Consider the following 15,534-nt stretch of genomic DNA (forward strand, 5'->3'; position numbering starts at 1 on the left):
CCATGCTTGACGGTTGATATTAAATTTTTATGGTGATATGCTGGATTTGTTTTGTCTCAAATATAAGTATAAACCACTTTGGTATGTTTGTGTAGAGGAAATTGTACCCGAAGTCTTGGGTATTGTTCAGATCCAGCTTTGCTAACCTGAGCTATACTATGATGTTTGTTTGTTTTTTCCTTTTGTTTTGTCTAGAGAAGGGGTTTTCTCCTGGCTACCCTTTCGTGAAATACATTCTGATGTCATCAATTTCTATTGGAAGCCTTGAAATTTGACTCTTTCCGTGTTTGCAGAGACCTGTAGACTCCTCAATGTAACTCTTGAGGTCTTTACGATTTCTCTGACCATCATGGGGTCTGATGTTTAGGTGATTTTGTTGGGGCTTGCATGGCGGGGAAGATTGGCAACTGTCTTCAGTGGTTTCCATTTGTAAATGGTGTTTACCATTGATGTATGATGGACTTCAAATTATATGGAAATTACCTATTATGACCGTATACGTATGGATGAGCAGTAACAATTGCTTGTTAAGGGTTATGTGTTGCATAGTTTTTATCAAATTTTATCCATCATTGTAAAAGTCTTATACTAAGGGGCATTTTCAGTTAGCTGTGAGTTGCCACTGCGGACAGCATCTTGATGTCCGGCTACGCACCTTGCCGACTAATACTGTACTGAAATCTGTGCTCATTTTCCATTGCATGTCTGAGACATGAACCGATTTTAGTAAAAACTCTGGAACAGTCCATGGAGTCGCATCGCATCAGAGACGCACATTACGTTGCCTCGCGCTGAATTGAATCTGCCTCTAAGTCTTATGCCTAAGGAGAAAAGACACACTTACATTTTATGAGTCTCTTTCAAATTCCTATGAAGCTGCATTATACACAATGATCTGAGATTAGAGTTTATATATTTTTGCTAAATGGACAAGCCTCCTACTCTGAATCAAGTTCAGTGGATTTCAGCCATTTATTTTAACATATGCCACCAGCTTTAAAATAAACCTGCAGAACCGAAGGTCTGGTCTTCACCTATAGCACTTATTTCCCATAGAGCTTAATATGTTCACAGGTCTTGTGCAATAGTAAAAGTTTTTATCTATAGGCTGGAGCATGCAAGGATATATAGAAGATTAAACCCCTGGTAATGCAAACTAGAAATCTGCAGAACATACACGTGTCAAGAAAACCTAGATATTGCCAAACATATATCAGTGTGAGGGATAAGCAGGAATAGCTATCTGAAGTCAGAGCAAACTGCAAACTAGAGTACTTGTAAAAACAGCAGGCAAGAATAACTAACAATAAAAGTCAGTGCAAAACGCAGTTTAGAATAACAGACATACTGAAGTCAGGGCAGCCGGCAGACGAGAGTATTCTATAACAAGTCGAGGTCAGTGCAGCATCCAAGAATGTGTCTAAACATACAGAGGTTCGTACAGGCATCAGACAGCGTAATTGTTGAATTTGCAGGTTCAAAACATAAGAAAAATATAATCATACAAAACATGAATATCAGGATAGCAATCGCTATAACCGGCCATGAGTGAATAACTCTGAGAGCCTAATAAACCCACCAGAACCAATCCAAAACAGTTCATTGGTTTAGTCCTCACATTGCTAATGAATGTCCAGCACCTGAGTCAGGGGGTGTCAAGGAAACCAAGTACACAGTCTGGGATGCAGTGGAACCTCTGAGGATCTACCACTATTTCTTTCCAAAATCCTGACATTGATATCATATGGGACTTTAGTTCCTTATTTGGTAATTTGATATTTTATTAAATCTTCAAGAGTTGTGTAAATTACTGGTTATAGTGTTTTTATGTAAATATACTGTGCTAGAATATTAGACTGTCTCTGATCTCCTGTTTTGTTGTGGTATTTTATCATTGATTAATCAAAGCTTTTTTATGACTTTTTTTATTTTTTAATTAAAAATAAGTTATAATAGCAGTGTGACAGGATGGACCACATATGCCACCCTGTCTGTTGTTGCTGGGAACCAGCTGGGCTTACTTTGCCAACATTCCCTTTTGTTATCCCAAATGCGCCCTCTCACCGCAGTAGGAGGGGCTTACAAATGCTGCCACCACTGTACTCCTTTGCCGGCATCCAGTACCGGGTTTCTTCTGGATAACTGAAGCTGTGTGTGTACCCCGTTACTGGTATATCTGGGCTGGTGCTCCAGACCTCTTCCAATGGATCAGGGTTGCTGTGGATGGATCTCCCCTGGCCTATCACACTGGCCAGAGCTGCTGGGTGGCGGTCAGGGCGGTGATACTGGATTTTGGGTCTAATCTTGTAGGTCACAGGATTTTCATTTCAGCATGGAAGACGTTTTCAAGCAAGTCAATGAAGCAAGTGATGTATATTTGCAGTCACACTGGTTGAAGGTACCAGTGATCAGGTCAGATGAAACCAGAAGAACCAATTTTCGATACAAGACAGTTCTTTTTATACAGATTTGAGCACAGCCTCACTGGATAAGCCAGCCCCCTGAGGTCTGAGCTATTTTTAGAATCATGGTGCAATTTGTTTACCCACACATGGATTTACATGCAATGCAAATCTAACAATCTTTACACTTATCTGTGATATCCGGGAGTTAACCCTTTCAGCGCTGCAGCACCTATACAAACACTTCACATTTAAATTACATTTTTACACTAGGCGCCAAGGGTTTAACCCCTAACATGCTGCAGCTTTGGGTGCTACCCATCCAGCGCTGCAGCGAACATCTTAAAATACAGGTTTATTAATTTTTAAAAACACTTTTATTAATCTTTCACGCGGCGCCTAGCGGCAGTGATTTAACCCCTCCAGCGTCCGGTCCCCAAGCCTAGCTTATCGGGGCTTTTTGTTTCTCCAGTTGAATTCTGATGTAGCTGCATAAAATTTGTTGAGGATATTAACGGGATCTATAAATAGAATGGTTCTGAATAGGTAAAGTATTTTATGTAACAGCATAATTTTTAGGGATGAGCGGGCTCGGATATCTGAAATCCGAGCCCACCCGAACCTTGCCGATCCGAGCCGGATCCAAGACAGATCCGGGTATTCCCGCCAATTGCAAAACTGAAAGCGAGGCTCCGAGTCATAATCCCGTTGTCGGATCTCGCGATACTCGGATTCTATAAATTCCCCGCTGGCCGCCGCCATCTTCACTCAGGCATTGATCAGGGTAGAGGGAGGTTGTGTTAGGTGGTCCTCTGCCCTGCTATATCCTATGATGTGCTGTGCTGTGCTGTGCTGTACTGTGCTGTGCGGTGCTCAGTCCAGTGGTGCTGTGCCCTGTGCTCTGTCCTTCTAAGGGTATTGCTATTTCCCCATTATTCCCAAGTTATAAAAAATTTAAAAAGAGTTATAAAAAAATAATTATAAAAAAAAGAAATTAAAAAAAAATATCCAAAAACAATCCTGCAGTATAAGTCCATTGGTACTGCAATATTACAAAGTTCACTGATTCTGCAGTATAAGTCCAGTGGTACTGCTATATTACAAAGTTCACTGATTCAGCAGTATAAGTCCAGTGGTACTCTCCTGTGCCGTATATAATTTTTAAAGGCTTTGCCGAGTGTGTGTGGCTTAGGGGTACGCTCTCTTGTGCTACATATAATGGAAAACAAAAATTTGGAGGATAAAGCTGCGAGGAAAAAGCTCAGTTTTCCTAAAAGACCCGCTGGCGGGGATTCTGAGAACATCTGGTCCGGAATGAAGGACCTGCCAATCATTGCAGACATGTCTACTGTTGCTGCATTGGATGCTGTCACAATAGAAAAAATGGTGGAAGATTATTTTGCTGACACCATCCAAATAGACATGTCAGACATACCATATTGTTACTGGCAGGAAAAAAAGGCAGTTTGGAAGCCCCTGTACAAACTGGCTCTATTTTACCTGAGTGGTCCCCCCTCCAGTGTGTACTCGGAAAGAGTTTTTAGTGCAGCGGGGAACCTGGTCAGTGAGCGGCGAAGGAGGTTGCTTCCTCCGAACATTGAAAAAATGATGTTCATAAAAATTAATTATCAATTCCTCAATGAAGTACAGCACTGCCCTCCAGATACTACAGAGGGACCTGTGGTTGTAGAGTCCAGCGGGGACGAATTGATAATGTGTGAGGAGGAGGAAGTACACACTGTAGGGGGAAAGGAATCAGAGGTTGAGGATGAGGACGACATCTTGCCTCAGTAGAGCCTGTTTTGGACTAAAAACAATATTGTGAGGTGTGAGGTGTTCATAATAGACTGGAAATTAGTGGAAATGATTGTTATTGAATGTTATTGAGGTTAATAATAGCGTAGGAGTGAAAATAAACCAAAAAACTTGATTTTAACACTTTTTTTATGTTTTTTTCAAAATAAATCCGAATCCAAAACCTTTAAATCCGAACCAAAACCTTTCGTCCGGTGTTTTGCGAAACAAATCCAAACCCAAAACCTCAAGGAAATCCAAAACACAAAACACGAGACACCAAAAGTAGCCGGTGCACATCCCTAATAATTTTGCAGCGGCGTTGTCTAGCTTGGTGATTTCAGAAGTGATCCAAGAGTTGCTTAAACGTATTTAATGAAAGGATATAATTGCATTAAATTGTCTTAAATAGTGTGGGTATATGTATACTTCCAAGTGTAACTAAATTGCTCTTTGATGTTTGTGAGCGTAGTCGGAGGGAGATTAATAGGTAATGTTTCAGACTTTGTAGTACTGAGTAATAGATGCTGCAATATACTCCAATAGTGCTCCATAGAGGCCAGGAAATGATGATTCTGTATTTCTGACAAAAAGCGATATGTCCAATGCAAATGCACAGAATTTTGACTTGATGGCCTTTTTATAGCTTTGGTGACTTTTATCCTCCCGGCCAGCTGTTCAATAGCGAAAACAAAAATCAAAGGTCAGAGAGGGAAACCCTGGTGAGTTCAGTTTTTTTAAATCTGTGTTCAGAAGAACTATTGGGCAATAATTTTGTCTCTTAGATGGGTCTTTGCCAAGATTAGAAATGGTAATTATTTGCGCTTTAAACATTTAATTTGGGGGAAAAAACACAGTCAGAGGCTACATTATAAACTTTAGTGTGTGAATCAGAATAAGATCTCACTCTAAAGTTTTTAAAAAGGCAAAATCCAACAAGTTTTTTCAGTTGCTAGGGATTTAATAGCTACTTTCGCCTTATCTTCTACCCAATTTCTATTTTAAAGATACTTCAAAATCAGGATCAATATGTGGGAGGTGTAAACTGGATATGAAATGGTTTATAGAATGGGGAGAAGGTTGTGGGTCTGTCTGTAAATTATAGAGCTGTCTAAAATATGATGCAAATGCATTCACCATCTGTAGAGTAGTGGTGACCAGACTTTTGGACTCTGATCTACTCTAAAAACCGAAAATCTTTTGCGATCTACTGAACTGCTGTAGTAACAGTATTGGCATACCTTTTGCATATTCCAATCAGCCACAACATTAAATATACCTGCTTATATTGTGTTGGTCCCTCTTGTGCTGTTAAATCAGCTCTGAATTGTCAAGGCATGGACTGCACAAGATCTCTGAAGGTGGTTAGACCATTCTAATCCGTTATCCTGCTGTCCTGAGGTTTGGGACCCAGCATATAATAACAATGGTTTGCCTTGCAGCTCTGGCCATTCAGAGAGGCTGGGTGAACCATCCAATCCTAATCTGAAGGAAGTGGTCAGGGGTACCATCCCAGGTATCCAGCAAGGGGGGGTGCACTAGCAGCAATAGTTACACCAGGGGAGGGCTGGCAAGTTTTAGCCCAGGGGGGGCACAACTCGGCTCAGGAGCCTCTTAGGAACATTTTAAATGAAAAACATTTTTTTACAGATGACCCAGGTCAAGGCCACTATGGGACCGGCCCCCCAGCTCAACCAGCCCCTGAGTTACACAGATGAAGCAATTCCAGGTGCCAGTGAAGGAGCCTGGTGGTGGTAGCAGAGCGGCCCCCTGTAGCATTTAGAGGGGACGCATTTGGTACGGTGGCAAGGCAGGCCCAGCAACCCAGCAGGGTGGCTTCGGAGGACCATCTTGTCACACCTGGCTTTGCACTTTAAAAGTATTGGCATAGATCTTTATTTTATTAGTATCTGCCTATTTTGTTTCCAGTCAGAGATACTATATACCAGTGTCAATATAGTATCTTATCAGATTAGTCTAAATATGGGAAAAAATTATTTTGGGGTAGTCATCAAGTTTATGACACTAAGGGGCAAATTCAATTGTCGCGGGTTTCCATGGTGTTAAAACTTCTACCGTTATTACGGTAGTAGTTAGCTGGATTTCAGCTCGCGGCTCAGGGAGCTGCGAGCTGAAATCCAGCGAGTAAATTACCGTAATAATGTTTTTTCCGTGCGCGAGATTTTCGGCGTTTCTGCCGACAATTGAATATGCCCCTAATTGTCACTGTACCTGCTATTTTATTTCCAGGTATATGAGCTCTGGCAGTTAATATACTCAATTATATTTGTATCAAGGCATATATGGATCTTGTATCACAGTTGGGGGCAGTTTCAATTCCCCATGTTGTTCTTTCTGCACCACGCTTTATTATCATCCTATGATAATTTTAACGTGGATTTTTGCTCGTGGCTCACAGAGCTGCAAGCAAAAATCAGCGTTGAAATTGCTGTAGTAAAGGTAATACTACAGTAATAGCTGCGCATTATTGGTAATAGTGCGCGGTCCGCATTGTTCTAGAGAGAAACACGGGGGATATTTAATTTGCCCCTTAGTGTATGAATTATACAGGTATATTTACACTGATGTGATATGAATCTCATTTTATCTGCTCTTGCTCTCAATTCATTTGTTAAACCTTAATATTAAGCATAATTTGTGTATTCATATTCTTGGTTGTCAAAATATAGCGGGTCCAGGTCTGTAACTGAAATCACTAGGTCTCTGTTTCATGCAATATAATATGTCTCCTTGATTTCATTATATAAATATTTCTCCTCATTGTGAGGTAATATTCACAATGTTATCTCTGAAGTATTGGCACTATATAATTTTGTTCTCCCACATTATTGACAAATAACAGATTAACATCACGACCAAACAGTGAATTGCATACGGTTGCGCTGTAGCATGGAGTGACCCAACATGTATTTTGACGCTGCTTTATCAATAATAGGTAGTGAAACTTACTCGGTGTCATCTTGATGACAATACCAATATAATTTTTTTTTCCATATTTGTATTCATCTGATAATTAATAACTAAGATATTGACAATGGAATATCTCTGAGCAAACAATGGTTATATACTAATAAAACTAAGATATTTTCAATATAAGTTGTGTCCACAAAAACACTATGATGTATTTGAATTATGATGTAATCTGAGAAAAATAACAAATCAATAAGGATTTTCTAAATAATTTTATGCCATCGCATTTTCACATGCGTATTCACTTAAATTTTTTTTTTTTTAATATTTTACCTTTTGTACCAAGAAAATGAAAGGGAATTTTTATTTTAATGCATATTGATAAAATAAATGTTTTCAAACATCTCTGCCCTAGAGTACAATTTAGTTTTGTTGCCAGAGATAATTCTTTGCAAGTTACTCTGGAAGATCTCAGAAGATTTCAGTCTTTTTTTTTTGCAGTCTTTTTTCATGAGGAGTTATCTAGGAAAATTTGCTGACCCCGGAGACACACTTGCCCTTTGGGTAAATACCTACCAACTTCAAACTACTCAACTTCAATTGTTTAAGAACAATAATTAATTTTTTCTAAATTCACTATAAAGCACTTGCACAACAATATTGAAAACCTAGGGGTAAATGTATCAAGCTGAGAGTTTTCTGGCGGGTTTGAAAAGTGGAGATGTTGCCTACAGCAACCAATCAGATTCTAGCTATTCTTTAGTAGAATGTACTAGATAAATGATAGCTAAAATCTCTCAGCTTGATATGTTTACTCCCTAGTCTGTGATTTAATGGTAATACAACTCCATCTGTTTATTTTGTTCACCCCAAGTGGTGTAAACTCAACCCATCACTGCAGTTCTAATATAATCCCGTATCCCTCTGCCAATATTTGCCAGTTCTGCAGCACTCAAGAACCTGCATAGTATACACTGAATACAGCAGTTATTGCAAATGTATCCATAATGCTGATTTTGCAGAACAATTTTGCAACAATATATCATGCTTACCGACTTTCTCTATTCTGTTACCGGGAGATGGGCGTGACTGGAGGGCGGGATAGGGCAAATCGCATCATTTTGGACAAGCCCCACACGGCGAAAATGCCGTTTTGTCGCGGGGGGCGGGGCCAAAATGACGCGATCCACCCCGAATCGCGTCATTTAGTGGTGGCTGCAGCGGGATGCGGGAGACTGACTTGCCCGGGAGACTGACCCGAATTTCGGGAGATTCCGGGAGAGTTGTCAAGTATGCAATATATTCTCCCTTCCTTCATTTTATAAATCAGAGGCTTGCTTTTTACTTTTTTCAGAAGTACTGTAGGCAGAAGATAGACACTTTAACAAATCATGAAATGCAATCAAATGTGTTGTGACTGGATCATGTAGTAATAATAATTTATTGTAGAAATGTATTTCAATCAGAGGTGCGCTTATCGTGTTACATTGGGATGGGCAGAACGGTGGCTAAGTGGTTAGCACTTCTGCCTCACAGTACTGGGGTCATGAGTTTAATTACCGACCATGGGCCTGATTCATTAAGGATCTTAACTTGAGAAACGTCTTATTTCAGTCTCCTGGACAAAACAATGTTACAATGCAAGGGGTGCAAATTAGTATTCTGCTTTGCACATACCGTATATACTCGAGTATAAGCCGAGTTTTTCAGCACATTTTTTGTGCTGAAAAAGCCCCCCTCGGCTTATACTCGAGTGATGCTTGGGGTGAGGTAGCTGAGCGGCATCCCTAGTGGAGAGAGAAGGTGCCGTGCAAGGCAGGCTGCAGCAGAGCGGGCAAGGTGGGTGGTGCAGGAAAAGCTGAGCACTCGCTCAGACGCTGCCCGGCATTAGACTGCGCATGCGCAGAAGTTCTCCCGGGTCCCGTTGCAGACTGCTGTTCCTGATCGTCTGCGTCTTGGGCTCCGGGTGCTGCCAGGAAAATGTCCACCTTTCACTGCAACTGCGGCTTCCAGATAGACCCAAAAGGTGAGTGCAGTGCCTGGGACACATCATCCTTTACTCCCCAAGCACGGAGCGCTTACTTATACGGGGGGAGGGGGGGGGTTAACAAACTTTATTCACTCACACTTTTATTTGGATTCATACTTTTTGCAATTGAATACAGATAAGGGACTGCAATGTATGGATTTACATTACCATTTACTCTAGAGATGGTTCTCTCTCAGTATAACTAAACTTAGGAAGACACTTTATAAAGGAATTACAGAACAATTTCTGTGTTCTCATAATAACGTCCCCTCTTTATGTATGATGTCCAGACACTATTAAGGGCAGAATTCTGTAAGCTGTCATGGAGGCATTTATCAGGTGTAGAGAACTTGTAGCACCTGTTGTACAAGTTTCAGCCTGTGGCAGCTGCTTATGGTCCAGAAGAACTGGAGAGCTGAAGGTTGCCCAAACCTGGAACATAGGCTACAGCTCATTGATTAGCAAATTGGCATAATAATGGTGTACCAGGTAGCCATTAGCCTAATGTGGTGCAATCTAGGTAAAGTTACACAGTATGAAAACATCTATAAAAAGTCATCAAAATGGAACTGTTAATTCTATTTTTATTTTTGAAATTTACCAGTAGCTGCTGCATTTCCCACCCTAGGCTTATACTCGAGTCAATACGTTTTCCCAGTTTTTTGAGGTAAAATTAGGTGCCTCGGCTTATATTCGGGTCGACTTATACTCGAGTATATACGGTAAATTAAATACTGACTGTTTTTTCATGTAGCACACAAATACTTGATAGCTTATTTGTACACTGACATTTAAAGTTGATGTTTGTGTGCTACATGAAAAAGCAGTCAGTATTTAACTTATGTGCAAAACAGAATACTAATTTGCACCCCTTGCATTGTAACATGGTTTTGTCCAGGAGACTGAAATAATTGAGAGTTATACTCATCGTTAATTTCCTTTCCCTGAAATACTCCATGGCAGCCCTTACAATGGGTTAATCCCTGATCAGCTAGTGTAGACAGGAAGAATTTTGTCCCACCTGGCCCCTATATAAGGCAGCTCCTCCTCTTCCTCAGTGTCTTTCGTAACTTCCCAAGCCATCCTATACATAACTACAGAACAAGGGTGGGGAAATATAGGGCTGCCATGGAGTATTTTAAGGAAAGGAAATTAATGGTGACTATAATTCTCAATTTTCCTTTCCCTATTCCATGGCAGCCCTTACAATGGGATATACCAAAGCAGTACAATAATTGGGAGGGCAATAAAACCAACACCTTAATTAAGTCAAACAGAAAATTTATTCACAGTGCTTGTTGGAGAATCTTTCTCCCAAACTGTGTTTCTTTAAAGACAAACGTCCAGAAGATAATGGCTAGAAAAAGTTGCAGATGCATGTGTTCTATGTGCCCAGGAGGTTGCTACCGCCCTAGTTGAATGTGCTTTCAGTATTCTAGGTACCTCCTGCCCTTTCCCCCTGTAGGCCTGTGCAATCACTTCTCTGATCCACTTTGCCAATGTGGGTTTGGATGGGGCCTGTTCTTTGCGAGAACCATCTGGAAGCACAAATAGTTGCTTTGTCTTCCTCAGATTTTTTGTTCTGATGCTGTACGTAGATATAGCCCTCACTAGGTCTAGAGTGTGGAGACATGTTTCGTCACTATTAGCGGGATGAGGACAGAGAGATGGTAGAATCAACTCCTGATTGATGTGGAATGAGAATACCACCTTAGGTAAATAATCCGGATTCGTCTTCAGAACCACTCTATCTTCATAGATATTAAGAAAGGGTTCTTCACACCATAAAGCATGTATGTCCCCTATTCGACGAGCCGAAGTGATAGCCACCAAAAAGAGTACCTTTAGAGTGAGGCATCTAAGAGATATGTCTTGTAGTGGTTCAAACAGATCGGCTGTTAAGGCATCCAAAACAATATTAAGGTCCCAAGGGGCTAAGAATGGTTTCCGTCTTGGGCGTAACCTCTATAGTGCTTGAAAAAACTGGAAGATAAGACTCTGAGACGCCAGTTTGATATCAAGAACAAAACCATCTTCTGAGAAATTCTGGGATCCTTCGCCGTGTCTCCTGTCCAACAAATACATTTTTTCCAGATTCTGTAATAAATCATAGAGGAGATTTTCTTCCTGGCGTGAATTAGAATGTCTATTACTTCATCCGAAACCGCTTTGGATTTTACTAATTGCCTCTCAGTCTCCATGCCATCAAACTCAGGGAGTTTGGATTTGGATGTAAAACTGGACCCTGATATATGAGATCTGGCCTGACTGGTAACGGCCATGGATGTTCCAGCAACATTCTCTGTGCTACAGCGAATCAGGGACGCCTCGGCCACACCGGGAGGATCGCTATCACCTCCGCTTTCTCTTTCCTTTTTTTTCTGAGTAGAAAGGGTGGAAACACGTACCCCAGTTTTAAGTTCCACTGTATTGATAGGGCATCTATCCCTAGGGCTCTGATGTCTCTGTGATGGGAGTTGAAGAGGGGTACCTTGGCATTGCTTCCTGTGGCCATAAAGTCTATTTCTGGTGTTCCAAATCTGCATTGCACCAGCTGAAAGACTTCTTCGTGCAGCTCCCACTCCCCTGGGTGAACTTGGTGTCTGCTCAAGTAATTCGCCACTATGTTGTCTTTGCCTGCTACGTGAAGGGCTGAGAGAGATCTCAGATTCGCCTCTGCCCAATCCATTACAGTGGCTATTTCTGCCAACATTGTACAGCTCTTGGTACCACCTTGCTTGTTTATGTAGGCAACCACAGTCCTGTTGTCAGAGAAGACTCGTAGATGCTTGTCTCATAGATAGGGCTGGAAGTACTGAACTGCTCCCCAGACTGCTCTCATCTCCAAGACGTTCCCCTAAAGAATTCTCTCTTCTTCTCGCCAAGCACCCTGCGTGACCATACCTTGCATGTGAGCACCCCAACCTAGTGCACTGGCGTCTGTGGTAAGGATATACCAGTCTGGTACCGAAAGGGTAACCCCTTGTTATCTCTGGATCTTGCCAGCCCTTTCTTGAGAGAGGCAGACTTTGTCCGTCTGTGTATTTATTTGCACTCCTTTAAATACAAGCTGTTGTGATGGCATCAACTGGCCTTTTCTATATTGACTAACCAACCGTGTTGTTGCAGAAACTGGATCACTTGAGATGTAGTTTCCTAGGCTGTTAATTCTGATTTTGCCGAAACTAGAATATCGTCCAGATATGGCCACAAGGTCACTCCTCTGTCCCTGAGCGCCGCCATTAGCACTACAAAGACCTTGGTGAATGTTCTTGGAGACGTGGAAAGGCCAAACGTTAGACAAGTGAACTGGAAGTGACACCCTAGAATGCAGAACCTTAGGAACTGTTGGTGATGGAATGTGACCGGAATTTGGAAATATGCATCTTTTAAGTCTATTGCCGTTAGAAAATGTCCTGTTTCTAGTGCTTTGAGAATTGTGTTGACAGATTCCATCCTGAAATGTTTTGCTCGCACATAGCAGTTGAGAGCCCTTAAATCTAGCACTGTCCTGAAGGCACCTTATGGTTTCTGGACAAGGAACAGTCTGGAGTAGAACCCTTTTCTTTCTTGTGCTGACGGTACTGATACAATAGCTCTTGTTCTCACCAGGCCTCTGAGACTTTCCTCCAATGCCTGCCGTTCTAGGGAAGATGAGGGACTTCTTGACTGAATGAATTAGTTGTCTACAGGGTATGTATGGAATTCTATAGCATATCCCTTGGTGACTATCTCCTGGACCCATTTGTCTTGTGTGGTCTGAATCCAAACTTTTGCAAAGCGTCATATCCTGCCACCCACTGGAGTTAGTGTGGACTGGATTCGTAGATAGTCATTGGGGTCTTTGCTGTCCTTGCTTCCCCCTTGGTCTGAAGGGCTGAAAGGACTGTCTTGCCATACTATCCTGTTGTCTAGAATATTGTCTCCCCGGCCTGTAGGTACGGGCTTCCTTAAATTGCTGTTTTGGAGAATAAGAAAAGAAACGTCTCCCCTTTCTCTCCTGTGGTAACCGATTGGCTTTGCCACTTGCTAACCTTTGCATAAGGTTGTCCAGTTTTTCGCCCAAACAGGAAACTGCCTTCATATGGAAGCGTTGTCAGACGGCTTTTAGATTGGTGATTTGCCGCCCATGGACGTAGCCAAAGCGCCCTTCTCGCTACTACTGCCGAAGTCATGCTCCTGGAAGAAAACACAATCGTATACAACGCAGCTTCACACAAGAAATCAATACTTTTTTTGCATAATCTTTAGGGATTTGAGAAGATACACTCTATTTATCTTATCTTCGATATCTGTATAATAGAGTATTGGCCCATAGTCTCAGGGCTCTAGCTACCAAAGCCATGGCTACCCCAGATTTTAGGGTTATGCCTGAGAAGATATGTAATTTCCTGAAGGAAGTCTCCATTTTCCTATCCATAGCATCTTTCAATGGACCACCATCATCCCATGGGAGAGTGGTCCTTGAGGATAGGCCAGCTATAGCTGAATCCACTTTAGGCACTGAACACCATTTCAGCATATCTTCATTCTGAAAAGGGTACAAATGCGATTTTGTCTAGAGCCTGACATTCTTTAGTAATCAAATCTTTAACTACTTTATGCGTAAGGAACACTCTAGACTTCACTCGGTGCTCTGCAAACAATGCATCCTGCGGTTTGATTGGCACTGCTGGCTCTTCAATACCTAATGATTTGTTAATATGCTTCAGTATCATATTTACAGTATCCAAATTAAACATTCTGGGTTCCTCCTTCAGCTCAACTTTACTATCTGAGTCCGAATCCCATTCCTGAGTTGAGCTGAATGTTTCGGAGGACGGCCCTGGCCTTATTTCTTCCATATCTTCTATTGTAGGGACCCTGGCCCTTGTAGAGCTCTCTCCTAGGGCCTGAAACTCCTGCATCACTTTAGCCATCCATGAAAAGAACTGCCTGAATTGTTCAGGGGAGGGGGGGGCAGGCTCCTCTACAGTTTCCGGGGTGCATGATACACATAATGGGTCAGTACAATCCTTCGGCAATCTGCCATCACAGGCTGCACACACACGATTGTTCGCTTCACATTTCCTTTTCCCCTGCACAAGCTCCACAGAGGTGCTGTGAAAAGAAACTAAGTAACGTATCCTTAGAAATAAAAAAGACCCCTTGGGGTGTCCTTCAGCTTTTTTTGGGTGAGTTCCTAGTCCATAGTGCAATTTACAATAGCTGCCAACTCCTGCAACTTCCAACACCAAGCAAAGACTGAACCTATTAGTAATGGGCTGCAGCTGCTTAATATGGGGCCTGCTCGCGACCTCATCATAGTGAGTCTTCGCATACTTATCACCTGATTCCTTCCATAGGTGATTCTGCCAGAGAATCAATGCTGCTGGCAACGTATAGCGCGTGTGCGTGCGTGTATTGTCCTCCGTGTGCGTGCGTGTATTGTCCTCTGTGTGCACGCGCACGCTTCCTGTGCACAACCCCAGGAGTCTTATAAGATTAAATCAAAGAGAACACTCGTGCCTAGCTGAAACTGCCTTGCAGCCAGCCCAGAGGAAAAAGACATAACCTCAGGTAAGCCCTCTCGAATAACATAACAAACAAAAATAACAAACACTCACTACACTATCCTGTTCTAACACTGCTGAGACAGGAAGAAAAGACACTGAGGAGGAGCTGCCTTATATAGGGGCTAGGTGAGACAAAATTCTTCCTGTCTACACTAGCTGATCAGGGATTAACCCACTGTAAGGGCTGCCATGGAGTAGGGAAAGGAAAAGAAGTTTCTCACGTTAAGATCCTTAATGAATCAGGCCCCATGTCCTTATCTGTGTGGAATTTGTATGTTCTCCCCGTGTTTTGCGTGGGTTTCCTCCGGGTGCTCTGGTTTCCTCCCACACTCCAAAAAGTGTGTGTGTGTGTGTATGTTAGGGAATTTAGACAATGAGCTCCAATGGAGCAGGGACTGATGTGAATGAGTTCTCTGTACAGCGCTGCGGAATCAGTGGCGCTATATAAATAGTGGTGATGATGATTGGGATATGTTTTCTATGGAAGTCTCATTGTTTGGATTTGTAACTTTGCTAAAGTAAGTGTGTTTGCTGATAGCAGGAAATGCTAAGTAAGTCTTTATGTGAAATGACAAACACCTGTTTAGCCTGTATACCCAGCAGGAGAGCGCTGTCTGGCGTGGCTGCATTTCAGATAATGCAAGCACCAAGTTTTAGCACATAGCAGAGTAGTGTAAATATTGTTAGCTTTGCATTGGATGTAAATCCATGTTTGGGAAACACATATATTGTATCCTCATAATAAATATAACTCGGCCTCATAGGATAAGCCAGCCCCCTGTGGTCTGTGTCCAATCTGTATAAAAAGAGAGACCTTGTACAC

The 15,534-nt window shown here is 41.9% G+C and overlaps 1 protein-coding gene across 2 annotated transcripts in view; it reads left to right on the forward strand.

The window, feature by feature from the left end:
* RIPOR1 (RHO family interacting cell polarization regulator 1) overlaps positions 1–15,534 on the forward strand; it is a 280,592-nt gene that overhangs the window by 80,299 nt on the left and 184,759 nt on the right. The gene's annotated exons all lie outside the window — the stretch shown is intronic.

Source organism: Mixophyes fleayi, chromosome 10, assembly GCF_038048845.1.
Source record: "Mixophyes fleayi isolate aMixFle1 chromosome 10, aMixFle1.hap1, whole genome shotgun sequence".
NCBI classification, from domain to species: domain Eukaryota; kingdom Metazoa; phylum Chordata; class Amphibia; order Anura; family Limnodynastidae; genus Mixophyes; species Mixophyes fleayi.